Source organism: Chelonia mydas, chromosome 4 (assembly GCF_015237465.2).
Source record: "Chelonia mydas isolate rCheMyd1 chromosome 4, rCheMyd1.pri.v2, whole genome shotgun sequence".
NCBI lineage: Eukaryota > Metazoa > Chordata > Testudines > Cheloniidae > Chelonia > Chelonia mydas.
In genome coordinates, this window is record NC_057852.1 from 108,486,252 (window position 1) to 108,500,924 (window position 14,673).

General features: G+C 41.4%; 1 protein-coding gene across 4 annotated transcripts in view; it reads left to right on the forward strand.

Annotated features, from left to right (window-relative positions):
* Nucleotides 1-14,673, forward strand: part of KCNIP4 (potassium voltage-gated channel interacting protein 4) — an 840,337-nt gene that overhangs the window by 481,478 nt on the left and 344,186 nt on the right. The window lies entirely within an intron of this gene.

Genomic DNA, 14,673 nt, shown 5'->3' on the forward strand with positions numbered 1-14,673 from the left:
TAGCTAGGTATGTGTTAGATTATGATTTCTTTAAATGGCTGAGAAAATAGCTGTGCTGAATAGAATGAATATTCCTGTCTCTGTGTCTTTTTTAAAAAGAAAAGGAGTACTTGTGGCACCTTAGAGACTAACCAGTTTATTTGAGCATGAGCTTTCGTGAGCTACAGCTCACTTCATCGGATGCATAGCATATCGTGGAAACTGCAGAAGACATTATATACACACAGAGACCATGAAACAAAACTTCCTCCCACCCCACTCTCCACAAGTACTCCTTTTCTTTTTACGAATACAGACTAACACGGCTGTTACTCTGAAATGTGTCTTTTTTGTAACTTAAGGTTTTGCCTAGAGGGATTCTCTCTGTTTTGAATCTAATTACCCTGTAAGGTATTTACCATCCTGATTTTACAGAGGTGATTCTTTTTTACTTCTATTAAAAGTCTTCTTGTAAGAAAACTGAATGCTTTTTCATTGTTCTAAGATCCAGGGGTTTGGGTCTGTGGTCACCTATGCAAATTGGTGAGGATTTTTACCAAACCTTCCCCAGGAAGTGGGGTGCAAGGGTTGGGAGGATTTTGGGGGGAAAGACGTTTCCAAACAACGTTTTCTCAGGAACCCAGATAAAGTTTGGTGGTGGCAGTGGAAGTCCAAGGGCAAAGGGTAAAATAGTTTGTACCTTGGGGAAGTTTTAACCTAAGCTGGTAAAAGTAAGCTTAGGAGGTTTTCATGCAGGTCCCCACATCTATACCCTAGAGTTCAGAGTGCGGAAGGAACCTTGACATGGAAATTGAAAAACAATGCTCAAATAAATTGGTTAGTCTCTAAGGTGCCACAAGTACTCCTTTTCTTTTTGCGAATACAGACTAACACGGCTGCTACTCTGAAACCTGATAAGAGCCTGTTCTGTACTAGAAAGGATTTCTGCCTAGAAAGTTACAAAAAGTAGCTTTAATTCAGTAGCCCTTTTTGGGCTTTCAATATTGAAAGCCTAGTTGTTTAGAGTGTATTAAATCTGTAGAATTTATTTGGCAACAATATTTTTCAGTAAGTAGTTGGTTTTAATCGTCATTTCATATGGTATACAAAAGATATGGTAAATCACATAAAATCAACACTAAGGCCAGGACTTTCTTTCTTCTGCCTGAGTGTACTTGGAGGCTTTTAAAATAGATTGGTATGAAAAAATCAATGCTGACGCAAAGCATGGCTACCATGGAATGAATTAAAGGTAAATTTTAATCTTTAACTCTAAATCTTCTTACTCAGAGTCCAGGCTCCCCAGCAGCCCTTCAGGAGAGCTGGTAGAGGGCCAGGCAGGTTTGCATTCTTGTGATTTGACAAAATTTAGTTGAACGCAACTCACTTTTATGGTACATTTCAGTTCCTGTAAACTGGCATTCTTCTGATGAAATTCTGTTTTTTGTTGGAAAATTTCTAACCAGCTCTACTGAAAACTCACTCACCCTTCTTTTTTCCCTAGAGGGTCTATTTATGATATTTTTTTTAATACTTAGGCTTTCACATAATTCTGGTGCCTGAATAAAGCCTCTTACCCATTAATGGACTAGCCATTGTTATTTTAACTCCCTTAAGTTGTTTACCCCATGTGCTGTTTCCCTACTAAGAGCTTCCTTTGATTTAGCTCCATGCAGACAGGCAGGATATTATCAAGCAGGTAAATAAGACAGTCATAAAAAATAATACAGATGACTCCCTTATTCTCTACTATCTGCCCAGGATACCAGAAAGCAGTTAAAAGAAAAAAGCTTCATTCGCTTTCACTGTATCCTAAATAGTGCTGTGAATAAACACTGGATATTAAATAAATAAGCAATAAATAAGGAGTTCAATGACAAATTACAGGTTTAAGAGTAGCAGCCGTGTTAGTCTGTATCCGCAGAAAAAAACAGGAGTACTTGTGGCACCTTAGAGACTAACCAATTTATTTGAGCATAAGCTTTCGTGGGCTACAGCTCACTTCATTGGATGCATTGCCTCTGCTTAGTCTGTGTAAATGAATTAATAACAATTCAGGATCAAATTTGTTTTCAAGATAAACAAGATTACTCATTTTAATATTGTCTGTTTATGCCCAATTCTTATATTTAAGTGTGTTTTGATACTTCTGAAGTGTTTCAGGCTTTATTATTGGAGCGGTGTGAAATATTCCCATTTAACTTCAATCCACCTCAGCCTGACCCTTGGATTTGATAATGCTTTTGTTTGTGAATCTTATCCTATGCTTGTGACAGTTTGCAAGTAACTATGAGCTGAGGTTGTGTGCACTTAAGAAATACATGAAACCCACTTTTTTTGTCCTCCAACAGCCATCTCACTTTTCAGTAATCCTCAAGACTGCCTCTTCTTACATTAATATCTCTGGTCAGTTCAGGGGGGGATGACAGTGGCCTGCCCCCTTCTTGCTTGCTCCTCCTGGGTCTAGCTGGCTCTAGATAAGGAACCATTTTGGTTTCTCATCAACCGCATACCAGGGTTAAGGTTTCTCTCCTAGATTCAGGGTTTCTTAGCTACCGATTTTACGGAGCTGTTGTCATCCGCTGTTCAACAAAGCCAGCTAGCACTGAGAGTTGGGAGAGGAGATGGTTTAGGAAGAGTTTGTGCTAGTGTTGTACTGTTGGGAAGCAAGGGTGAGAAGCAAATGTGTGAATATGCATCATGCCATCACGGCTCTTGATGAGATGCTTTAAGGAAAGCCTGATTGAGAGTTAATCTATCGTGAATCACCAGATGAATCTGCGGGCAGTTAGTTTCCCTTCAGAATCAAACTCTGCAGAGTTTGCACAGCTCTGTTTATTAACTAGTGAATCAGAAACCAGAAACAAATGCAGACATGAATAACCTTTCATTTGCAGTTGCCAGTGCTTGAGCTGATAGTATGCTGTACTTTCTGGCTACTCATCTTAGACTATTTGTCTTTTAGCTCCTACATCATTAGAAATGGTCTCACACCATGGATTGTGAGATTTTGTGCTTTTTGAAGAATAATTTAACATTTAACTTACTAAGAATTTAAGAGTGTAGTTCAGTCGATATTGCAAGTGTTAGGGATAGCAGGGGATAATGATACAATTTGGCATGTAGAGTCCTTTACATCTTCAAAGAGATTTGCAAATGCTAAGTAGGAGAATTCTGCAAAAAAAAAACCTTTCAGTGAATATTCATTCACGTCTTCTTAAAAGAAAGTTTTGTGGCCATGTTTGTCTCTCTTGTGTTCAGTATCCAAAGTAGCATTGAAGTTTTACTGGCATAAATGTTCACAGAATCCAAGTTTCAAGATTGCATGCACGTGTATTAGTGGAAACAAAGATGTTTTTTAAAAATTTGCGTTAATGAGTATTCACGCTAGACGTGCTTTTGTGCTCATCTAACCATGACTCTCATTTGCTCCATTATAAGCAACCTTCACAACTTCATTATTAGTATTACCAGTATGATAGTGTCCAAAGCCCTAGTTGGGAATATTTCTGATTTACAGAGAAATAGTCACAATCAATACATAAAAATCACAAATAAGTAATTGAATAATAAATCTATTTGAGTAAATTGCCACCTGTTTTCAGATACCCCTCTCACTTACTGTCCTCCACCATTTAGCTGCTCCCTCAAAATTCAGTGGAGGCACAGAGATGTGGAGAAGCCATGGATGGGCTGCTGTCAGTTTTGAAAAGGAGTGAATCATGCCACATAGCATTCACTTTTTCCTTTTCTTCCATGTCCCTTTGCCACGTTTGTCTGTTTGCATACATTTATTTCTCTTCATATAGGGCCTTGAGTGAGTTAGCACATCTCTAATAAGATGGAACTAATGAGTCTAGAGAATGATAATGTAAAAAGCGCTCATTTGTGTTCTTTCATAATGTCCCCTGGGTTATTCATGTAAAACTACAGTGAGTCCTCTGACTTATGACACAATTCATTCCTCAAAACTGCATTGTAAGTCGAAACATTGTAAGTCAAAACCACTTTTTTCCCATAGGAATCAATGGTATAAAGGGGGGATTTGTTGCTGAACCCAAGGCTTGATACACTATTTTCACCACAATAACCCAGATTTTTGTACTAAATGAATTATACATGACTAATGTAGCAACATTAATGTATTTATTTGATAAACAGCATTCAAATAAACATATAAAATCACATATGCTTTGACCTTCCAGAACTTTTTGAGGTTGGAGGCTCTTGGCCTGGGTCTTCTCTGAAGTTTGGGCTGCAGGTTTCTCTGGAGTCTTAAAGAAAGTGTCCAAGGAAGTTTGAGCAGATGTTCTTCTCTTCTCCTCGTAAATTTCTCTGTAGCAGCTGTACATGTTGGATATGCGCCTATTCACAGATACACTGTTGGGGTCATGTTCCTCAAAGAGGGACATGGCAGCTTCCAAATGTTGAAATGCCTCAGCTAACACTTTTGTTGTCAAGTTTTTTACGGGCTGGAGTCTCAGAAGTGGGCACATAATTTTCTTTCTTTGCTACCTTCTGCTTTTCCAATTCAATGAGGTCCTCATTAGTTAATTCCTCACAATGTGGTGCTAGGAACTCATCAACCACCTCTGGTGCAACATCTAAGTTGAGTTCTTTGCCCATCTCAACAACTGCTTGGGTCATGTCATCAACAGTGTCTGTGAATCCTGGGAAATCAGACACAAAGTCAGGACACAACTTTTTCCAAACTCCATTCAAATTGGATTGTTTCACATCATTCCATGTCTCACCAATGTACTTAACTGCATGGTGAAGCCCTTCTAGAATTCCTTCAGAGTTGGTCTACCTTGCTTCTCAGTTGCCCTGATGGCCTGGGCAAATGTGCTCCTGAGATAGTAGGCCTTGAAGGATGTGATTACTCCCTGGTCCAGGGGTTCCAACTGTGAGGTGGTGGTGGGAGACAGAAACACCACTTTGATGTCAGGATGCATGTCATCAAGGATGGCTAGATGACCAATAACATTGTCGAGGATTAACAGTGTTTTAAATGCTGCAATAGGTCCTGACACTTGGCATGAATAATGATTAAACCAATCCTCAAAAATGTTCTTATTGACCCATGTCTTAGGATTGTATTTCCATATCACTGGGAGAAATGCCTTGGAATATCCCTCGAAAACCCTGGGGTTTTCCAACCGGTAAACAACCAAGGGTTTGCGTTGAAAGTCACCTTCAGCAATTGAACTGAGCAAAAGAGTGAGCTTATCCTTAGCAGCTTTGAACCCTGGCATGGATTTCTCCTCTTTGGCTATGTAGGTTCTGATGGCATTCTTTTCCAAAAGAGCCCAGTTTTGTCAACATTAAAAAACGTGAAGAGCACAATAGCCACCCTCCTCAATTATTTTAGCCAATGTGTCAGGAAAAGCACAAGCTGCTGCCTCATCAGTACTGGCAGCTTCGCAAGACCCTGATGTTGTGCAAATTGGCCCTGGCTTTAAAACTCATAAACCAGCCTCTGCTTGCATTAAAGTGCTCATGAGTAGAGCTCCCCCTGTTGTTTCTTTAGCTCTTCATAAAGACTCCTAGCCTTTTCCTGAATTATGCCTAAACTCACAGGAGTGCTGCGTTGATATTGATCCTCCAGCCAAACAATGAACAGTTTCTCAACGTGAGCAATGAGTCTAACATGCTGCTTAGCTATCACAGTTGACTGCATAGGAGCTGAGTCCTTGACAAGTTCCTGAATTCTAATTTTGTCTTTCAGGATGGTCACGATAGTCGTTCGGGGGATATCCAAAGCTCTGCTGATTTCAATTGCTGTCTCTGGATCTCTTAATGACATCCATTTTTGTTTCCATAGTAATTGTTCTGTGTCTCTTAGAAGAAGAAACGTCACCTGCACTGGATTTACATTTTTCTGCCATTTAAATTTTTTTTTTAGAACCACAAAGAACAGCAACTGTGCTTCTTAAGTCAGGCTGGGCAGAATGCCAGGGAGACAGGCAGCAAGGCAGGCGGCTGCTCAGAATGCCAGCAAGATACTACACAGAATTGGGCTTGCTTTTTACAGAGTTGCTTGTAAATAACTTCGTGGTTGTGTTATAATGAATGGAGCTGGAAGGAGGTCCTTTGCAGTCACTTGTCTGATTGGCGTCCACAGCCAGGGTAGCTTGTTGCCGGGTAGCTTTGCCATTTGTTTTTGATTGGCTCCTGGCCCCTGGCCCCAGGCTAAGCCAGTCAGAAAGCTTGAACAGTGAAATCAGTGGTTGGCTGAGGCTCAGCATGTGATGTGTGCTGTTCTCCCTAGCCAGCTTTTGTCATAGGGGCGAAACAAGCGTCATAGGGGCAAAATGGGCAGTCAGTTGGAAAGCGTCATAAGTGATATCTGACGTAAACTGGGCATCGTAAATCCGGGGACTCCCTATACTGAATGTAACCCAGAGTACAATGCTTTTCACGCAGCCTCCTCCTTACATGCCAAGCTTCAGCCTCCCATTGCAATTCCACACTAGATGGCATGAGGTTAAAGGTGGATAGGTAAGCAAGTGAGGATTAATTATCAGTATGGTGGATAGAACTCTTTCTTATTTGTTCATCCAAATGGGGATTAAGTTATTTCATGTGCGTATAGATGATGAAACCGGCAGCGTGGATTAATCCATCTCAGGAGTAAATTCCAGATTAGCTCCTATCACCAGCCTTATCAAGTCATAAGGAGGGTATGTTTCACTACCCGCCGGATCGGCGGGCAGCGATCGATCCAGCGGGGATTGATTTATTATGTCTAGTCTAGATGCGGTAAATCAACCCCCGAGCACTCTGTCGACTCCTGTACTCCAGCGCTGCGAGAGGCGCAGGCAGAGTCTACGGGGGAGCGGCAGTTGTCGACTCACCACGGTGGAGACACCATGATAAGTCGATCTAAGTACGTCGACTTCAGCTACGTTATTCACGTAACTTAGATCGATTTTCCTCTCCCCCAGTGTAGACCAGGGCCATGATACATGGGTCCCAGATTATTTAGGGCTTTAGAGACCATGAGCAAGACCCTGTCTTACATCCAGAAGTGAACTGGCAGCCAGTGAAGCTAGAGTAGTAGCATGCTACCCCTTCAATGGCTTAGTAAATCTAGAAGGTGGGCCACTACTTTATAGAATAGCTGCAGCTTCCTGATGAGACTTCAGGGTAATACCAAATATAGTTTGCTGAAATGTTCTGAAAGTGACGAAGGAATAGATGATGAAGGTAAGGAGTACATTGAGAAGAAGGGGTGCAATCATTTTGACCATCTGAAGAATGGGGGCAAGCGTTTCTGGAAATTACTGCTATTTGAGAAGCCAGGAGCAGAGATGACTTCAGGAAGAATGTAAGATTGCAAACCACCTTGACAAACAGAGGACAGAAACCCTCAGCTGAGTTTGAGGTCAGATCCCTGGACAGTTCCTTAAAATGCATACCCTTCATTTTACCTGGATTGAGCCTGAGCTTTCCATCTCAGTCCATACCTCAGTTACACACTGGGAAAGCAAAAAGAAACATTAGGGAAATAAGGTGTGTTGTCCACAATGCCACTGTAATCAAAATTATTTTTGTGGCATTTTTTTTTTAAATAAAAGGCAATGAAACTGGATCTGAACCACAAAGGGAGTTGCAGTAGTCTCTTTAGCAAGTGGTTGGAAGATCTCTGAAGATCACAGTTCTCAGTCACAAACCCATCAGTGAAGGCTAAACTCGGCCATTTTTATTTTTGTATTACCTATTTTATTTTTGTATGTCCTATTTACCGTATCAAGTATCAGAGGGGTAGCGATGTTAGTCTGTATCCACAAAAACCACCCCCACAAACATGATACAGATCTGTGGTGATGTGAAAGCCTGCTTTCGCCGTCTCTGACTCAAGGAATATTTTTAACACACCACTGAACAATGCATTGACCCACAGGAACCCTCCTGCCAACACTACAAGAAGAAGAATTCTGCATGGACTCCTCCTGATAGTTGAAATAACAGACTGGACTTCTACATAGAGTGCTTCTGCAGACGTGCACAGGCTGAAATTGTGAAGAAACAGCATCACTTGCCTCATAACCTCAGCCATACAGAACGCAACGCCATCCACAGCCTCAGGAACAAGTCTGACATTATAATCAAAGGGGCTGACAAAGGAGGTACTGTAGTCATAATGAACAGGTTGGATTATGAACAGGAGGCTACCAGGCAACTCTCCAACACCACATTCTACAGGCCATTACCCTCTGATCCCACTGAGGGTTACCAAAAGAAACTACACCATCTGCTCAAGAAACTCCCTGCTATAGCATAAGTACAAATCTACACGGATACACCCCTAGAGCCCCAACCAGGGGTATTCTATCTGCTACCCAAGATCCATAAACCTGGAAACCCTGGACGCCCCATCATCTCAGGCATTGGCACTCTTATAGCAGGATTATCTGACTATTTGGACTCTCTCCTCAGACTCTATGCTACCAGCACTCCAAGCTATCTTCGAGACACCACTGACTTCCTTAGGAAACTACAATGCATTGGCAATCTTCCTGAAAACACCATCCTGGCCACCGTGGATGTGGAAGCTCTTTACATCAATATTCCACACAAGTATGGAGTACAAGCTGTCCAGAACAGTATCCCTGATGAGGCCACGGCACACCTGGTGCCTGAGCTTTGTGACTTTGTCCTCACGCACAGACATTCAGATTTGGGGACAACTTATACCTTCAAGTCAGCAGCACTGGTATTGGTACCCGCATGGTCCCACAATATGCCAACATTTTTATGGCTGACTTAGAACAATGCTTCCTCAGCTCTCGTCCCCCAGCACCCCTCCTGTACTTGCGCTACATTGATGACGTCTTCATCATATGGACCCACGGGAAGGAGGCCCTTGAAGAATTCCACCCAGATTTCAACAATTTCCACCCCACCATCAACCTCAGTCCACACAAGAGGTCCGCTTCCTGGACACTAGAGTGAAAATAAGTGGTCACATAAACACCACTCTATACTGGAAACCTACTGATCACCGCACTTACCTACATGCCTCCAGCTTCCATCCAGGACACATCACATGGTCCATTGTCCACAGCCGAGCCCAAAGATACAACCGAATTTGCTCCAATCCCTCAGACAGAGGCAAACACCTATAAGATCTTTGTCAATCATTCTTAAAACTACAATACCCACCTGGGGAAGAGAGGAAAAAGATTGATAGAGCAAGACAGGTACCTAGAAGTCACCTACTACAGGACAGGCCCAACAAGGAAAATAACAGAACGCCACTAGCCATCACCTTCAGCCCCTAACTAAAACCTCTCCAGCACATCATTGACTATTTACAACCTATCCTGGAAAACAATCCCTCACTCTCACAGACCTTGGGAGGTAGGCCAGTCCTCACAGACAGTCCCCCAACCTGAAGCAAATACTTACCAGCAAATACACACCACGCCACAGAAACACTAACCCAGGAACTAATCCCTGTAACAAACCCCGTTGCCTACTCTGTCCCCATATCTACTCTAGCGACACCATCTGAGGACCCAACCACATCAGCCACACCATCAGAGGCTCATTAACCTGCACATCTACTAATGTGATATATGCCATTGTGTGCCAGCCCCTCTACCATGTACATTGGCCAAACTGGACAGTCTCTACGTAAAAGAATAAATGGACACCACGAATGGTAACATACAAAAGCCAGTAGGAGAACACTTCAGTCTCCCTGGATGTTCTGTAACAGACTTAACAGTAGCCATACTACAGCAAAAAAACTTCAAAAACAGACTTCAAAGAGAAACTGCAGAACTAAAATTCATTTGCAAATTTAACACCATTAATTTGGGCTTGAATAGGGACTGGGAGTGGCTGGTTTACAACAAAAGCAACTTTCCCTCTCTTGGTATTGACAGCTCCTCATCAATTATTGGGAGTGGACTACATCCAACCTGATTGAATTGTCCCTGTCAATGTTGGTTCTCCACTTGTAAGGTAACTCCCTTCTCTTCATGTGTCAGTATAATAATGCCTGCATCTGTAATTTTCACTCCATGCATCTGAAGAAGTAGGTTTTTTACCCATGAAAGCTTATGCCCAAATAAATTTTTTAGTCTTTAAGGTGCCACCGGACTCCCCGTTATTTACCGTATGTTGCATTCAGATGTTTGTGTTCCATTTGCACAGTACTTTGTTTGTAGAGGAGAGAGTTAAGAGGATTGTTAATTTTAATTAACAGCTTTGGCATTCACACACTATTTCTAGCCATGTGTAAGTCACTTTGGCTAATATTTTCAAAAGGGGCCATTGATTTTCGGTTATTTCAGGTTTTTAGGTACCCTGCTAGATATACCTTGGGCCTGATTTCCCTCTTTTAACACCCACATCTCCCAATTGAAATAAATGAGAATGGGAGAAGTGAGTGTTCATTGTCACTGAAAATCAAGGCCAAATTGTCTCAAGTTAGGCACCCAAAATCAATGGTCATTTTTCAAAATTTTGAGTAACTTCTGTCTCCATTTCATTGTAGTTCAAATTGATATGATGATACTTTGCTGCTCAACATCTCTGTAAGAATGGAAAGTACTTTCAGATATTTGAATGAAAGGTATTGGAGAACTGCAAGTATTTGTTCTTATTTTTTATTTTTCAGCACCCTAAAATGTGCTAGATGTTTCAACCTATGGTCCATGTCCCAAAGTTCTTCCAATTTAATTTTAGATATGGGAGCAAAAAGAGGTGATGAAAAGACAAGGATGACAGTAATAAGCTTCTTTGCTGACTTAGTTTGGAAATTAACTTGCTTAAATGTTATGGCAACTAGTAAGTGCTAGTAAAATCTATTCAGAGCTCCTTTCTGGAAAACTGGAAGTCACCTCAAGTACTTTTGTTATTTAAAAGAGACAGACCTGAGCTGTAACTCTTCAATCCAGACTACGAAGGCTTTAAACTGTTGTGGTGTTCAGATCCAGAGTTTTAGTGCTTCACATTGAAAAGCTGGGAGCTGGGCACAAAATTTGGACCCTGATCCTGTTTAGACTTTGAATCCTTCACACCTCAAAGTTCAGAAATGTTTGGATCTGGGTTTTGATGCTAATATTAAATTTGAAAATAACTAATAGGCAGTTTTCAGGAAACAAGTTTTGAAGTACAGGCTTCCATGTCTTGAGACTAAACCAAAACACTTGATTGCAAGAAGAAAATATTAATCTTTATTCACTCTAGACAAGCATGTTTTAATAATCCATTAATGATCTGTACAGTCAACTGAAACTGAGTTTACTTTGTAATATAAAGTATGGACATTTACCATTGCAATGATGCATCAGCCATTAGCTCAGATATTCCAGTATCTCTTTATAATCTCCTTAATTTCACATGGAGTTTAAGAAAATAGGCACAGAAATCACAAAATGGTTTTTTGCATCCTATTTTGATTGTCATAAAATGGATTTCTGTGACCTCAAGTGAAGCTCCTTAAGCCATTTGGGAATTTATTTTTTAGATGACAATTCTTTTAATGCAACATGCTCAAAGCCAGTTCAATGTGTGTACTCTCAGGCTGTATCTAGATGTGTCATTTTATAAGTGCTGAGATTTTCCATTGAGGAAAAATGTGAGGCTTGGATCAAGGCATAAATTATTCATATTTCTGTACTGTACAAAATAAACTGATTTTATTAATTAAACAAATTGAGCTCAGTTTCCTTCTAGGTAAAGATCTTGTATTTGATGTGACTTGTCAAAGGAGCTCTATGTTTAATATTTTTTTAAAATATTGATTGGGGCAGATATCAGAATGTAAAAGTGCCCCACTTTGCAGTTAAATGCTTTGGTGAAAGAGACATAGTTTTCACCATGTGGTAATTTGATTGCCTTGTTTTGGGCCTGATTTTGCAACTTTAACTCATTCTGAGTAATACTTGCCCATTAGGACTACTCAATTAAATTAACTAATTTAGGATTCCATAACTAAGCCTTTTATATAAAGGAGAATTGAAATTAAAGGCAAACAGTACACCAGGGTTTTAAAGATGTTTGAATTTGGAAATTATCAAGATTCTGTATATGTACAAAGTTTTCTGACCAGTATTAGCTGATGAGATGCTTTCTGATTTGGCAAAAAAAATGAGGAGTCCTTGTGGCACCTTAGAGACTAACAAATTTATTTGGGCATAAGGTTTCGTGGGCTAAAACCCACTTCATCAGATGTATGAAATAAAAGATACAGGAGCAGGTATAAATACATGAAAGGATGTGGGTTGCTTTACTAAGTGTTAGGTCAGTCTAACGAGATAAATCAATTAACAGCAGGATACCAAGGGAGGAGAAATAACTTTTGAAGTGGTAAGAGAGTGGCCCATTACAGAGAGTTGACAAGAAGGTGTGAGTAACAGTGGGGAGAAATTAGTATTGGGGAAATTAAGGCTAGGTTTTGTAATGACCCAACCACTCCCAGTCTTTATTCAGGCCTAATCTGATGGTATCTAGTTTGCAAATTAATTCCAGTTCTGCAGCTTCACGTTGGAGTCTGTTTTTGAAGTTTTTTTGTTGAAGAATTGCCACTTTCAGGTCTGTTATTGAGTGACCAGAGAGGTTGAAGTGTTCTCCTACTGGTTTTTGAATGTTATGATTCCTGATGTCAGATTTGTGTCCATTTATTCTTTTGCATAGAGACTGTCTGTCTGGTTTGGCCAATGTACATGGCAGAGGGGCATTGCTGGCACATGATGGCATATCTCACATTAGTAGATGTGCAGGTGAACGAGCCCCTGATGGTGTGGCTCATGTGGTTAGGTCCTATGATGGTGTCCCTTGAATACATATGTGGACACAGTTGGCACCGGGGTTTGTAGCAGGGTTTGGTCCCTGGGTTGGTGTTTTTGTTGTGTGGTGTGTAGTTGCTGGTGAGTATTTGCTTCAAGTTTGGAGGCTGTCTGTAAGCGAGGACTGGCCTGTTTCCCAAGGTCTGTGAGAGTGAGGGGTCGTCCTTCAGGATAGGTTGTAGATCCTTGATGACGCGCTGGAGAGGTTTTAATTGGGGGCTGTAGGTGACAGCTAGTGTCATTCTGTTACTTTCTTTGTTGGGCCTGTCTTGTAGTAGGTGACTTCTTGGACCCTTTTGGCTCTGTCAGTCTGTTTCTTCACTTCAGCAGGTGGGTATTGCAGTTTTAAGAATGCTTGATAGTGATTCTGTAGGTGTTTGTCTCTGTCTGAGGGATCGACGCAAATGCGGTTGTATCTTAGAGCTTGGCTTTAGACAATGGATCTTGTGATGTGGTCTGGATGACAGCAGGAGGCCTGTAGGTAAGTATAGCAGTCAGAAGGTTTCCGATATAGGGTGGTGTTTGTGACCATTGCTTATTAGCACTGTAGTGTCTAGAAAGTGGAACTCTTGTGTGGACTGGTCCAGGCTGAGGTTGATGGTAGGGTGGAAATCGTTGAAATCATGGTGGAATTCCTCAAGGGCTTCTTTTCCATGGGTCCAGATGATGAAGATGTCATCAATGTAGCGCAAGTAGAGTAGGGGCGCTGGGGGGACGAGACCTAAGGAAGCGTTGTTCTAGGTCAGCCATTAAAATGTTGGCATATTGAGGGGCCATGCGGGTACCCATAGAAGTCCTGCTGACTTGAAGGTATAAATTGTCCCCAAATCTGAAATAGTTGTGCGTGAGGACAAAGTCATAAATTCCAGCCATCAGGTTTACCGTGATGGTATCAGGGATGCTATTTCTGATGGCTTGTAGTCTATCTTTGCGTGGAATGTTGGTGTAGAGGGCTTCTACATCCATAGTGGCTAGGATGGTGTTTTCTGGAAGATCATCAAAGGATTGTAGTGTATCAGAGGGGTAGCCATGTTAGTCTGGATCTGTAAAAGCGGCAAAGAGTCCTAACAGGCGTCTTATAGCATAAGGTTTCATGGGTGAATACCCACTTCATCAGATGCATGTAGTGGAAATTTCCAGAGGCAGGTATACATATGCAAGTAAGAATCATGCTAGGAAAAATGAGGTTAGTTCAATCCGGGAGAATGAGGCCCTCTTCTAGCAGTTGAGGTGTGAACACCAAGGGAGGAGAAACTGCTTTTGTAGTTGGCTAGCCATTCACAGTCTTTGTTTAATCCTGAGCTGATGATGCCAAATTTGCAAATGAACTGAAGCTCAGCAGTTTCTCTGTGAAGTCTGGTCTTGAAGTTTTGTTGCTGCAGGATGACTATCTTTAAATCTGCTATTGTGTGTCCAGGGAGGTTGAAGTGTTCTCCTACAGGTTTTTGTATATTGCCATTCCTAATATCCTATTTGTGTCCATTTATCCTTTTACGTAGGGACTGTCCAGTTTGGCTGATGTACATAGCAGAGGGGCATTGCTAGCACATGATGGCATATATTACATTGATGGACGTGCAGGTGAATGAACCGGTGATGGTTCAAGGATTTTAGTTTGCTCAGGAAGTCAGTGGTGTCTCGAAGATAGCTGGGACTGCTGGTAGCAAAGGGCCTGAGGAGAGAGTCTACATAGCCAGATAATCCTGCTGTTAGGGTGCCAATGCCTGAGATGATGGGGCATCCAGGATTCCCAGGTTTATGGATTTTGGGTAGCAGGTAGAATGCCTCTGGTCAGGGCTCTAGGTATGTGTCAGTGTAGATTTGTTCCTGTGCTGCTTTAGGGATTTTCTTGAGCGGATCGTGTAGTTTCTTTTGGTAATCCTCAGTG